Source organism: Mirounga leonina, unplaced genomic scaffold (genome assembly GCF_011800145.1).
Source record: "Mirounga leonina isolate KUSES-001 unplaced genomic scaffold, KU_Mleo_1.0 Mir_101609, whole genome shotgun sequence".
NCBI lineage: Eukaryota > Metazoa > Chordata > Mammalia > Carnivora > Phocidae > Mirounga > Mirounga leonina.
In genome coordinates this window covers 14,951,361-14,966,173 of record NW_023270164.1, presented here as the reverse complement: position 1 = coordinate 14,966,173, position 14,813 = coordinate 14,951,361, and the positions used below count along the sequence as shown (strand labels likewise).

General features: G+C 38.1%; 2 pseudogenes; one reads left to right on the top strand and one right to left on the bottom strand.

Annotated features, from left to right (window-relative positions):
* Positions 1-6,437: 6,437 nt before the first annotated feature.
* Positions 6,438-8,041, top strand: LOC118009058 (annotated as a pseudogene).
* A 4,449-nt stretch (positions 8,042-12,490) lies between these two features.
* The window catches only part of LOC118008802, a 101,844-nt pseudogene continuing 99,521 nt past the window's right edge, over positions 12,491-14,813 (bottom strand).

Here is a 14,813-nt window from a genome sequence, read left to right as displayed (position 1 = left end):
TTATTTAAGGTACTAGATATGAGGGAACTAGGCCTTTAGTGTGCAGATTTGTGTTAAGCTAGCCAGGAATTGTACTATATTTGAAGTGTGTTTTTTTTTCATTTCTTGGTTACCAGTGTTGAAATTTACATCTTGCTCTGGATAGTAGAGGCTTGAAATTCCTCTGGTGGTATTATTTTGTCTCCCATATTAGCTTTTGTTGTTCTCTTTATCTGGCTTTCAAGAAAGAATCTGTCTCTTGTAGCTCTCCCAGATGTACTTTGCTATTGTTACTAAATGCTTTTTACTGTGGTGATAGAGTATGGGGAATCAGTGTGTGGGGGGTGGGCATTATGTGATGTCCTTATTATGCCTCAGTCTTTGGAGAACACAGTGAGTCTGTCTTTCAGTGATGTTACCTTTATAGGCTTTTCTGTCACTCATGGAAGGCTAGAGCTTTCATCATCCTTATTTCCTCCCCCCAGCTAAAGCAGCTATTTACCAAAATTCTCTGTCTATAGGTTGAGGATTTTCTCCCTACAGATTAAGGCTTTTCTTTCATTTTTCACCTAGTGAAATTGTGGACCTGGATCTGGGCAGAGTTCCATTTTTCCAGCTGCATTAGTATATCACTAGTATCTCCAGGTGATATACTCATCTTTTAATTAAAAATTTTATTCCATGGGGCTCCTGGGTGGCTCAGTCGGTTAAGTGTCTGCCTTCAGCTCAGGTCATGATCCCAGCATCCTGGGATCAAGCCCCATGTCAGGCTCCCTGCTCAGCAGGGAGTCTGCTTCTCCCTCCCCCTGCTCTTGCTCTCTTTCTCCCTCTTAAATAAATAAATAAATAAATAAATAATAAGATTTAAAAAAATTTTTGTTCTATGAAGTGAAAGAGTCTTGGCAGATTTCCCAGTGATTTGCTCTTCCCTTGTCCTAACCAACATCATAAAGGTGGGAGGTAATTTCTGTAGGTTCTTCTTAATCTTCATTTTCAGAGCTTGGTGGAGTTCCTCCAAAAGCTTGCAAAAGGGTGGGAAACTCCCTTGCTCAGGTCATTGTATCTCACTGAAAGTACCTGTCTCTCTCCAAATTCAGCACGGCTATTAGTTCTGTAAATTTAGTTATATGTTGGAACCAGTCATTAATATATTGTTTATCCATCTGTTTTTCTACATCTTTCCATCTTTGAGCTTAAACTGGAAGTCTAACCTTCATTTTTGAAGGGTACTCATGACTCACAGTGAGTACAGAATATTGGTTTTATGTTTTTGGTTTTTTTCATTTAATGCATTAAAGATGTCACTCAGTTATCTTCCTGTTTGAGAATTCTGCTATAAAATTTATCTTATTCTTTTGGGCAATGTATCTTTTTTCTATAGCTGCTTTCAAGATTTTCTTTGGTTTTCAGCAGTTTAAATGTCATATGCCTGTGTGTCCGTGTGTGTGTGTGTGTCCGTGTGTGTGTGTGTGTGTGCTGGTATTTATCTTGCTTGGTATTCTTTAAACTTCATGGTTCTATGGCTTGTTGTCTGTCATTAATTTTGGTTAATTCATGACCACTATTTTTTCAAGTATTAAGTCTGGCCTGCTCTTTCTTTCTTTTCATTATGGAATTTCAATTACACATATGTTACACTGTTTGATATTGTCCCACAGCTCTTGGATGTTCTTTTTTTTTTTTTACTGTATTTTTCTCTTTGTATTTGAATTTGGATAATTTCTATTGACCTATCTTCAAATTCAGATTTTTCATAGCTGTTTTGAGAACATTGGTGACAACATAACAAAATAAAATTTAAAAAAAGAATATTGATGAGCCTGTTGAAGGCATTATTCATTTCTGTCGGTGTTTTTTTTATTTCTAGCATTTTGAATCTTTCTTACAGCCTTTATCTCTTTTCTTAAATTACTTATCTAATCTTGCATGTTCTCTACCACTTCCAGTAGAGCCTTTAACATTAGTTATAATTATTTTAAATTCTCTGCCTGATATTTCCAACACCTGTGTCATATCTGAGTCTAGTTTTAATGATTACTTTGTCTTTTCAGACTGTGTTTTTCTTGCCTCTCTTTATGCCTTGTAGTTTTTTGTTGCAAGCTGGACATGTTGTATAGGATAGCAGATAGATAAATATTTTTAATGCTTGGATATAAGCCAGTTTTTCCCTCTTCTAGGCCTTTACTGCGGAGGTGTGTTTTAATGTGGTCTGGAACATGCACTGCAGCTGAAATTTGTTGTTGCTATGGTTACCAGAATTGAAGATTACTGTTGCTTTGGTTACCAGATTAAAGGGGAATTTTTTTTTGTTATTGTTGCTATGGGTACGAGAACCTTAATATTCTTCCAGTAATTTATTTTCTCTCTCACCACTTGAACCTTAATATTCTTCCAGTAATTTATTTTCTTTCTCACCACTTGTGCTTCTCCCCAGAGTGACTCTGTCTCTTGTGGTTCTACTAGTTGTATTTCACTGTTATATTTGTTGTATACTTGTTAGGTTTGTGTGAGGAATAAGCCTGATGAATGTATTTGATCTTTTGATTTAGTCTCAGTGTTAGGCAGGCACTGTATACCCGAGTCTTAAGGATGTGGATTACACAAGTTTTCCTGCCTCTCCTCCAGATACAATGATGGGCTTAACAAGAATTCCTTTCCCTCCTCCAGAAGAAGAGCCTTGTTTTTCCCCCTGTTCCCTTACCCTATGTACAGTGGCTTTCCAGCAGTGTCCTCAAATTAATGTTGTGATGCCCCCTCTTCTTTTATATTGAGGCTTTTCTTACTTGGGAAAGATAGGGGAGATGGGTCCGGGCAGAGTTTTGGTGGTGAGCGTTGTGCCCTGTCCCAGTTGTAATGGAATTCCATCAGTGCCCTCAGGATGCAGGTTTTGATGAATTTTCCCTTAAAGATTAATTTTTTCTGTAATATAGACAGAGTCTATGGGCAGGGTGGATTTGGTAGTGGTTGTTGTTGCCTTCCCCTCAGCATCAAAGAGAAAGTTTTCTCTGATTACTTGCTAATTCTCCCTGTGAAAGCTTGGTGGGGTCTCTTAAGGAAAAACCTGCCAAGAGTGTGGGAAACTTTTATGCCTGTGGCCCACAGTGTTTCACATTCTTAGGCTTGTCCATGCTAGGCCTTCAGCAATTTATTAAATTATTTCTAATTTAATCTTCCTGCCACCTTATATGGTATCTGGTGGCATATGTCTCAAGTAAACAGACACCAAAATAGTGCTTATAGCTGAGGGTTCCATTCTGTGTCAAAATTTTGAGTTTGGCTTTTTGCTCTGTTTTCTGAGGAGTTTAAGAAAATTAATTTGCAGTCCATCCAGCTTTTTTCTTGCTATAATGATGGTAAAAATATTCTTCTTGCTTTCTACATTTTGAAATGAAAGCAGAAATCAATGAATAAGTCAATTTTATATCAAAATTTGGGTATAAATTGTTATTTTGACATTTGAATAAATATGTAAGACATTTGTGTTTGGATAGTGTCTAAATGAGATTTTGAGACAATAGAATGAGAAAATGTGAAATCTGATAATGAACATTTGTTATAGTTTTATATGATGCATACCCATTCTGGTGTCACCATTGCCCATCCGTTGTCACACATTCACTCACACATCACTGGTAGCTCTTCATATAGTCACATGCACACAGTCAGATATTAACCCCCATTAACCAACCCTTCCCTTGTTCCACACATTCATGGTCCAACACAAACTCCTCTCTCTCAAAGCCCTTGCTCTCCTATTTTCCAGCTTACTGAAAGGCATCAGCACCTCCCAGTCACCCAAACCACAAGGCAATCTGGAGTCAACCTTGGATTCCCCACATATTCCCTCACCAAGACTTTTCTGGCCAACTTCAACTGTTTTTCTGTAGTCCATTCCCTCCTTAGCAACCCAGTGGCCACTGCCTTATTTCAGTGTCCCCCTGGACCACTAGAACAGCATTCTCACTGACACTCTTCCAATATATCATCTGTCCTACAAAAAAAAGGTCTTTATGATGCACACAAATGTGGCCAAATCACTACTCTGACTAAATACCAATTATTAATGGCTTCCTTAGGATAAAGTCCACATATTTTTTTTAGCTAGGCCATTAAAGGCCTTCTTGACCTGATTTCTGAATATCTCTTCTTCTGTGTGTCAAGGTGTCTCTCCTCTTATGGACAAGACAGGACTACTAACCAGTGATTCTGTTTTAGTTGCCTTTGGTTCCTCGATGGCTAGCAACAAGCTTGAAATTTGGAAGGCCATCAATAGCTTCACTAACACATCATGCATAATATATTTCAGATATTACTATATTGATTTAATTATAATATATACATAACATATTTTAAAACTACCCTCAAACATGACAGAAATATGATCAGATCACTCTCTGTCTCTCAATCGGAAATTTGTGTATCTTGGGATGCAGCAAAGGCAGTCATAAGAGGGAAGTATATAGCAATACAAGCCTACCTCAAGAAGTAAGAAAAGACTCAAATACACAACCTAACATACACCTAATGGAGCTAGAAAGGAACAGCAAATAAAGCCTAAAGACATCAGAAGAAGAGGAATAATAAAGATTAGAGCAGAAATAAATTATATAGAAACAAACAAACAAACAAAAACTCAGAACAGATCAATGAAACTGGGAGTTGGTTCTTTGAAAGAAATAATAAAATTGATAAACACTTACTCAGACATATCGAAAAGAAGAGAAAGGACCCAAATAGATAAAATCACAAATGAAAGAGGAGAGATCACAACCCACACGACAGAAATACAAACAACACTAAGAAAATATAATGAAAGATTATATGCCACAGAACTGGAAGAATTGGATAAATTCCTAAAAATATACAAACTACCAAAACTGAAAGAAGAAGAAATAGAAAATTTGAACAGACCCATAAACAACAAAAAATTGAATCAGTAATCAAAAATCTCCCAACAAACAAAAGTTCAGGGCCAAATAGCTTCCCAGGGGAATTCTACCAAACATTTAAAGAAGAGTTAATATCTATTCTTCTCAAACTGTTTCAAAAAATAGAAATGGAAGGAAAACTTCAAAACTCATTCAACAAGTCCAGAATTGCCTTGATTCCAAAGCCAGACAAAGACTCCACTAAAAGGAGAATTTCAAGCCACTATCCCTGATGAACATGGAAGCAAAAATTCTCAACAAGCTACTAGCAAACCGAATCCAAAAATACATTTAAAAACTTATTCACTGGGACGCCTGGGTGGCTCAGTTGGTTAAGCGTCTGTCTTCAGCTCAGATCATGATCCTGGGGTCCTGGGATCGAGTCCTGCATTGGGCTCCTTGCTTAGCAGGGAGCCTGCTTCTCCCTTTGCCTATCGCTCCCCCTGCTTGCGCGCTCTCTCTCTCTCTGATAAATAAATAAAATCTTTTAAAAAAAAACTTATTCACCATGATGAAGTGGGATTTACTCCTGGGCTGCAGGGGTGGATCAATATTTGCAAATCAATCAGTGTGACCGCATTAATAAAAGAAAGTATAAGACTATATGATCCTTTCAATAGATGCAGAAAAAGCATTTGACAAAATATAGCATCTATTCTTGATAAAAACCCTCAACAAAGTAGAGTAGATGGAAAATACCTCAAGATAATAAAGGCCATATACATAAGACCCACAGCTAAAATGGCCCTCAATGGGAAAAATCTGAAAGCTTTTCCCCTAAGGTCAGGAACAAGACAAGGATGTCCGTTCTCACCATTGTTATTTAACATAGTACTGGAGGTCCTAGCAATCAGACCACAAAAAGAAATACAAGGCATCCAAATAAGCAAGGAAGAAGTCAAACTTTCACTATTTGCAGACAACATGATACCCTATGTAGAAGACCCAAAAGACCTCACCAGAAAATTACTTAGAACTGATATATGAATTCACAAAGTCGGTGATATAAAATCAATGTACAGAAATTTGTTGCATTTCTATACACCAATAATGAAACAGCAGAAAAAGAAATCAAGGAATTGATCGCATTTACAATTGCAGCAAAAAACATAAGATACCTAGGAATAAACCTAAGCAAAGAGGTAAAAGATCTGTACTATGAAAACTGTAGAACACTTATGAAAGAAATTGAAAGGACACAAAGAAATGGAAAAACATTCCATGCTCATGGATTGGAAGAACAAACATTGTTAAAATGTCTATGCTATCCAAAGCAATCTACACATTCAATGAAATCCCTATCAAAATACCATCAGCATTTTTCACAAAGCTAGAACAAACAATCCAAAAATCTGTATGGAACCACTAAAGACCCCAAAGAGGCAAAGCAATCTTGAAAAAGAGAAGCAAAGTGGGAGGCATCACAATGCCTGACTTCAAGCTATATTAAAGAGCTGTAGCTTTTTTTTTGCAATGGGTTTGCTGCCAGAACACAGGTGTCATGAAAACCACTACTAGACCTAAACCAAAATGGGAAAGGAAAAAACTCACATCAACCTCATCATCATGGGACATGTAGATTTGGGCAAGTCTACCAACTCCTGGTCATTTGACCTACAAATGTGATGGGATCGACAAAAGAACTACCGAAAAATTTGAGAAGGAGGCTGCTGGGATGGGAAAGGGCTCCTTCAAATATGCCTGGGTCTTGGATAAACTGAAAGCTGAACATGAATGTGGTATCACCATTGATATCTCCCTGTGGAAATTTGAGACCAGCAAGTATGTGACCATCATTGATGCCCCAGGACACAGAGACTTTATCAAAAACATGATTACAGGCACATCTCAGGCTGTCTGTGTTGTCCTGATTGTTGCTGCTGGTGTTGGTGAATTTGAAGTAGGTATCTCCAAGAATGGGCAGACCCATGAACATGCCCTTCTGGCCTACACACTGGGTGTAAAACAGCTACTTGTTGGTGTTAACAAAATGGATTCCACTGAGCCACCCTATAGCCAGAAGAGATATGAGGAAATCATTAAGGAGGGCAGCACCTACATTAAGAAGATCGGCTATAGGGCGCCTGGGTGGCTCAGTTGGTTAAGCGACTGCCTTCGGCTCAGGTCATGATCCCAGGGTCCTGGGATCGAGTCCCGCATCGGGCTCCCTGCTCTGCGGGGAGCCTGCTTCTCCCTCTCCCACTCCCCCTGCTTGTGTTCCCTCTCTTGCTGTGTCTCTCTCTGTCAAATAAATAAATAAAATCTTTAAAAAAAAAAAAGAAGAAGATCGGCTACAACCCCTACACAGTAACATTTGTGCCAATTTCTGGTTGGAATAGTGAAAACATGCTGGAACCAAGTGCTAACATGTCTTGGTTCAAGGGATGGAAAGTCACCCATAAAGATGGGAATGCCAGTGGAACCACACTGCTTGAAGCTCTGGATTGCCTTCTGCCACCAACTCATCCAACTGTCAAGCCCTTGCATCTACCCCTCCAGGATGTCTACAAAATTGGTGGTATCAGTGCTGTCCCTGTGGGCAGAGTGGAGACTGGTGTTCTTAAACTTGGCATGGTGGTCACCTTTGCTCCAGTCAATCTTATAACTGAAGTAAAGTCTGTTGAAATGCACCATGAAGCTTTGAGCAAGGCTCTTGCTGGGGACAATGTGGGCTTCAATGTGAAGAACATATCTGTCAAAGATGTTTGTTGTGGCAATGTGGCTGGTGACAGCAAAAATGATCCACCAATGGAAGCAGCTGGCTTCACAGCTCAGGTGATTATCCTGAACCATCCAGGCCAAATCCATGCTGGATATGCCCCTGTGCTGGATTGTGACCCAGCTCACATTGCTTGCAAGTTTGCTGAGCTGAAGAGATGATAGATTGTTGTTCTGGAAAAAAGCTGGAAGATGGTCCCAAGTTCTTGAAATCTGGTGATGCTGCCATTGTTGATATGGTTCCTGGCAAGCCTATGTGTGTTGAGAGCTTCTCTGACTATCCTTCTCTGGGCTGTTTTGCTGTTCGTGACATGAGACCGATGATTGCCGTGGGTATCATCAAAGCAATGGACAAGAAGGCAGCTGGAGCTGGCAAGGTCACCACGTCTGCCCAGAAAGCTCAGAAGGCTAAATGAATATTATCCCCAATATCCACTGCCACCCCAGGCTTAATCAGTGGTGGAAGAATGGTGTCAGAACTGTTTGTGTTAATTGGCCATTTAAGTTTAATAGTAAAAGACTGGTTAATGATAACAATGCACCGTAAAACCATCAGAAGGAAAGGAAAATGATTTGTGGACCAATTGTTTTTTCATGTGTGTGGTAGTTTTAAGTTATTGGTTTTTAAAATCAGTACTTTTTAATGGAAACAACTTGACCAAAAATCTGTCACAGAATTTTGAGACCCATTAAAACATAAATTTAATGAGGGAAAAAAAAAGCTGTAGTCATCAAGACCGTGTGGTACTGGCACAAAAACAGACACATAGATCAGTGGAATGGAATAGAATGCCCACAAATGGACCCACAACTATATGGTCAACTAATATTCGACAAAGCAGGAAAGCATATCCTGTGAAAACAAAGATAGTCTCTTCCACAAATGGTGTTGGGAAAACCAGACAGCAACATGCAGAAGAATGAAAGGCACCCCTTTATTACTCCATATGCAAAAATAACTTCAAAATGGATGAAAGACCTAAATGTGAGACAGGAAACTATCAAAATCCTAGAGGAGAACACAGGCAATACCCTCTTTGACATCAGCTGTAGCAGCTTCTTACTAGATATGTCTACTGAGGCAAGGGAAACAAAACCTAAAATAAGCTATTGGGACTTCATCAGAATAAAAAGCTTTTGCACATCGAAGGAAACAATCAACAAAGCTAAAAGGCAACCTGGGTGCCTGGGTGGCTCAGGTGGTTAAGCATCTGACTCTTGATTTCAGCTCAGGTCATGATCTCAGGATCTTGAGATTGAGCCCACATCAGGTTCCATGGTCAGTGGGGAATCTGCTCAAGATTCTCTCTCCCTCTGCCCTCTGCCCCTCGCCCCACTTTCCCTAAATCTTTTTTTAAAAAAACCTAAAAGGCAACCTACTGAATAGGAGAGGGTATTTCCAAATGATATATCTGATAAAGGGTTAATATCTAAAATCTATAAAGAACTTATTAAGCTCAACCCCCCAAAATACATAATGCAGTTAAGAAATGTGCAGAAGGTATGAACAGACATTTCTCCAAAGAAGACATCCAGATGGCCAACAGACACATGAAAAGATGCTCAACATCACTGATCATCAGGGAAATGCAAATCAAAACTACAATGAGATATCACCTCACACCTGTCAGAATCACTGAAATCAACAACACAAAAAACAATAGGTGTTGGTGAGGATGTGGAGAAGGAGGAACCCTATTGCATTGTTGGTGGGAATGTAAACTTGCACAGCCACTGTGGAAGACAGTATGGAGGTTCCTTAGAACGGTAGAAAATAGAACTACCCTATGATCCAGTAATCACACTACTGGTTATTTACTCAAATAATACAAAAACACTAATTCAAAGGGATATATGCACCCCTATGTTTATAGCAGCATTATTTACAATAGCCAAATTATGGAAGCAGCTCAAGCATCCATCAATAGATTAATGGATAAAGAGGATGTGGTATATATACACAATGGAATATTATTCAGCCATAAAAAGAAAGAAATCTTGCCATTTGCAATGGCATAGATGGGGCTGGAGAGTATAACACTAAGTGAAATAAGTCATTCAGAGAAAAACAAATACCATATGATTTCAGTTATATGTGGAATTTAAGATACAACAGCAACAAAAGAGTAAAAGAAAGAAAGAGGGAAAGAGAGAGAAGCCAAGAAACAGATTCTAACTATAGAGAACAAACTGATGGTTATCAAATGGGAGGTGGGGGATGGGATGGGTGAAATAGGTGATGCGGATTAAGGAGTGCACTTGCTGTGATGAGCACTGGGTGATGTATGGAATTGTTGAATCTGTTGTCTATTGAACCTACTATATTGTATTCCTGAAACTAATATAACACTATATATTAACCATACTGGAATTAAAATTAAAATATAATTACATTTTAAAAAACACAGCAGGATTTTTGGAAATTGACAAGTTCATTCTAAAATGTATATGGAAATGTAAATGGAGAGAAAGAGCCAATTAATCTTGAAGAAGCATAGCTGAAGGGCTCTGTAAAAAGAGTTAATAGAAAGTTATAATGAAGACATTGTATTATTGGTGCAAGGATAAACAGACAGATGGAATAGACTAAAGAGTCCAGAAGCACACATGCGCATATATGGTCACTGATGATGTAAATGCCATTGCAATGAGGTGGGGAAAAGATGGTCTTTTTAATAACTTGTGCAGTATCAATTATATATCTCTACAGGGGGAAAAAAGGAATATTCCCCCACCTTCACAAAATGTGAAATAATCCATTTGAGCTGTATTTCACATCTAAGTAAGAAATGTAAAATAATAAAGCTCTCAGAAGAAAATGCAAGCAGGCAGCTGGGGTGGCTTGCTGGAGCCCGCGTGGGCAATAAGGACTTTGTTCTCTAAAAATTGAGGTTCTGGGTTCTGATTGTTGATCACAGCTTTTCATGGCTGAGGTGCTGGCATCTTCTCAGAAAGTTAAACACAGAACTATCACATGACCTAGCAATTTTACTTGTAGGTATATATCTAGAAAATTTGAGAGCAAGAACTCAAACAGAAATTTGTATACCCATGTACATAGCAGCATTACTGACAGTAGCCAAAAGGTGTAAACAGCCATGTGTCCATCAACTGATGAATGGATAAACAAAATGTGGTATACTCATTCAATGGAATATTGATCAGATATAAAAAATGAAATTTTGATATATGTCTCAACATGGACGGACCTTGAAAACATTATGCTAACTAAAATAAGCCAGACACAGTAAAACAAATACTATATTTGTGTTTATACCATATAATGTATTCCACTTACATGGGTTACCTAGGATAGGCAAATTCATTCATACAGGCAAAAAATAGAATAGAGATTGCTAGGGGCTGGTGGGAGGAAGAAATGGGGAGTTATTCTTTAATAGGTTTATGTTAGGGATGATGACAAACTTTTTAGGTATAGTTAGTGGTGATGGTAATGGGTACATTGTAAATGTATTTAATACCATGAATTTTATACTTATGGATGGTTAAAATGATAAATATTATGTTGTTTACATTTTACCACACATTTTTTAAATGGTATGATCATTTTGGAGATTTCTTTGGTACTATTTAATAAAGCTGAGTGTAGGCGATGTCCTATCACCTAGCTGTTCAGCTCCTAGGTAACTACACAAATTCACATATATAAGTACAATTATCACTAAAGTCTGTACAATATTGTTCATATAGCAAAATATGTACTATCCCAGACAAAAAACTACCCAAATATTTATAACAAGTAAAATTAATGAATAAATTATACACATTCACGTGACAGAATATAATGTAACAATAAGATATTGAGTAACTACCAGACCCAAGAGCATGGATAAAATACAGGAAAATGATGTTGAGTGAAAAGAAGCTAAACACAAAAGACTCTATACCGTATGATTCCATTTACATAAATTTATTTTTTTTGTAGTTTTACAGTTTTATTAACACAAATACGACGTGCACATGAGCTGCCTATTCATTTTCTTGGCTGCGCAGCATAGCATTGGGACTGGTAACTCAGATGGCCAGCTGGGTTGGTCTTTCCAGTGGCTTTGTGGTTCCTGGAGGAGACATTGTGAGCAATCTCTGCACAGTAAGATTTGTTGCACATCAGGAGCACTTCAAGCTCCTTGACATCGTGGACTAGGAACTTCAGAAGCCACAGGGCAGCATGTGTTTTGTTTTCTTGTTGCTCCTGTAACAGTTTCGGGCATCAAGATCTAGCCCTTGAATCTTCTGTGCACCCTATTGTCCATGACTATGGGTTTCCACCAGTTGTGCTTAATTTTGACATATGGGTCTGACTGGTGCTGGATGAACTTCTTGATTCTCTTTTTAATGGTACTGGGCTTCAACAGAGGTCTGAGGGCAGCCATGATGCCAAGTAAGAGATGGCTCAAAAACAAGTCATTCTTAAGAATTATCAAAACTACATTTAAAGAGGAGAACCCAATAGGAATGTGAAAAAAAAACCAATCTCTTTTCTTCCTAGGATTTTCTAGGCAATTAACAAAGAAGAGGAAAAAACAGCCTGAATGGTAAGTTCAGATTGGCCACACGAGACCAGCTTTCCACATTTGCAAAAATACAATATCTGTATCATCTCTGCTGACTGTTACTAAAAATGAAAACAGGCAATATATAATTGTAGAACTGCTTTAGAAAAACTCAGAGAATCATACTCATTTAGTGTTTTTCACATTCACTTCATATGCTCTTGATTCATATATGCCATAGTGCGTGTTTATATTTTAAAGTAGAGTCTACTGCTTGTATGTATTACATCTCACAGCATCAACATATATGTATACTTTAAGACTAGTCTTTGGATTCCTGTTCTTTGATTCTCATGACCGTTTCCAGGAATTCAACGAACCTTCTGTTTGCAAAGAAGATGCAGTAGCAACAACAGCATCTCTAAATCCCTGAGGTGTGATTTGAAACAGTACGGTAGATTCCATCTGGCTTGGGGATTTGTACAATGTTGCCAACCTTTGCTTTTGGTCCCAATGAAAGATTAGCCATATTGTAGCAGCATGTCCCCAACTCTCCCCCACCCAACACAGGAACCAGCAAGACCCGGTTTCTATCAATCTTTGTTGTCATCTGATTAGTTAAAAGTACCTTTGAGTGTTCTGAAAGGAAGTCTGGAAGGAGATAAACTTGTGCCAATAGCTCTGTGTAGTCACAACAATGAGAATAGTAAATATGGGAAAGAATATTTTAAGAGTGAAATCCTCCAAAGCTTTTGGGTGCTCCTCTCCCATATGTGTTCCTGCTATAAGGTGAAGGTGCTGAATGCACGCAGTAGCAAGGTCTACCACTCTATCAACCATAAAACTTCCTTCAATACCAATAAAAATTGCTTCACCTTCCACTCCTCCAAAACATTCTGGTATCTGCACATCTACTGCCAACTGCATACATAATTGTGTTTTTCCAATACCCAGTACACCACAAATTTCTGTTGTTTTGGTTAAGGGTATTCCACCCCCAAGAATATTATCTAGTGCTGAACAGAAGGTAGTTATGAAGCTCTGGGTATGCTCCTGCTCAAGAAGTTCCAGTGCTGTACACTTCTTGCCTGACTCAGCTGTAGCAGCATATCTTGGTTTACTTGTGAGACATTCTCTTCTTATAATTTGCAGTTTCCAAGGCTTCCTCTTTAGATATCCCAACTTCTTTGCTGAGCTCGGATGGTTTCATCTCTAGGAGTTCCTCAGCCGTCTGGAAACCTGCAGACACCAGCTTCACCCGCACTGCTGGGGACAGCGGAAACTCACTAAGTCCCGCTGCATTTCAAAGCTGGACGCCTACGCAGAGTAGCTAAACCCCAGTCTCAACTCCACACGCCCGCGCGCGGGCCGTGTTCCATTTACATAAATTTAAAATCAGACAAAACTAGACCATGCTGCCAGAGGTGAGGATTGTGGTTACTTTGCAGATGAGGGGTGGGGGTAAGTGGCAAGGGGCCCAAGAGGGCCTTGTAGGGAGCTACGTGATATTCTACATTTCGAATTGAGTGGGGGATTGCATAGGTGTGGTGTGTTCACTTTGTGAAGTTTCCTGGAGCAACACAATTATGATTTGTATAATTTTTGTAATTTACACTTTAATTAATAAGTGTACTCGAAAAAAATGGGAGATGTGGGGTTGTCGTGGTACAAAGTGCAAAGAACTATCCTCTTCGTATGTTATCTTCCAGGGCAGGGACTTTCCTGAGCCCAGCAAAATTTAAATGAGCCATGAAAATAATAAAGTTCCAAATATATAATGTTACTGAGAATCTATTTTCTTAATTTTGGAGGAATCTTCCAGAATCATATATCCCAAACCAAGATTCATCTCTTTCTTGTTCCCTTTCTCTTTATTTTAGCATACCAATAAAACAAAACTTAGTATATTTTTATCTTGAATGGCATGTGTGGTATAAGCCAATTTCTGTGATATTCATTTCTTTCAAGTTATCCCTCTTTCTTGCTTTCCACCTACCAACCTATTCTTTTATTTCATAGGTGAATAATAAGGTATCTGAAGTGATTTTGAGCCAGAGTTAGAACTAGATAATTCTGGATGTTAAAATTGGGATAATTTATTGTTTTGCACCTATTTTTCCTCATAGTCTTTGATTTCTTTTATTAACAAGCAACATATTATAATATATTGAAGAAATCACATTCCTATATTTTTAAATAGATATATACCTCACCCTGCTACATTTTGTAAATGTAGCTACATGTTGTTAATTAAACCATGTGTTCAATTTATATCCACCATTGAAAACCTTAAAATCCTCAGCATCTATGTTAGATTTTGTTGCCTTTTTTCTGAGTTTTTATTTAAATTCTAGTTAGTTAAGATACAGTGTAATATTAGTTTCAAGGGTAATTTTCTGTGTGTGAATTCACATTTATTTTTCTCAATAGATCCACATTTTATCAGTTTCCAGAATTCTTCTTCCTTAACCTTGGAGTAATCTTCCAGAAATTAATACCTCTTGGGGTAAAGAAATCATTACCAAAGATTTACCTCTTTCTTGTTTCCTGCCCTTTATTTTGTCATAGTCTAATAAAATAAAATCTAAACTTGTTATTTCAATAGCATGTGTGTTAGAAGCTGATCGTTGTACAATATATTAAAAAAGATCATCCACCATGACCAAGTGGGATT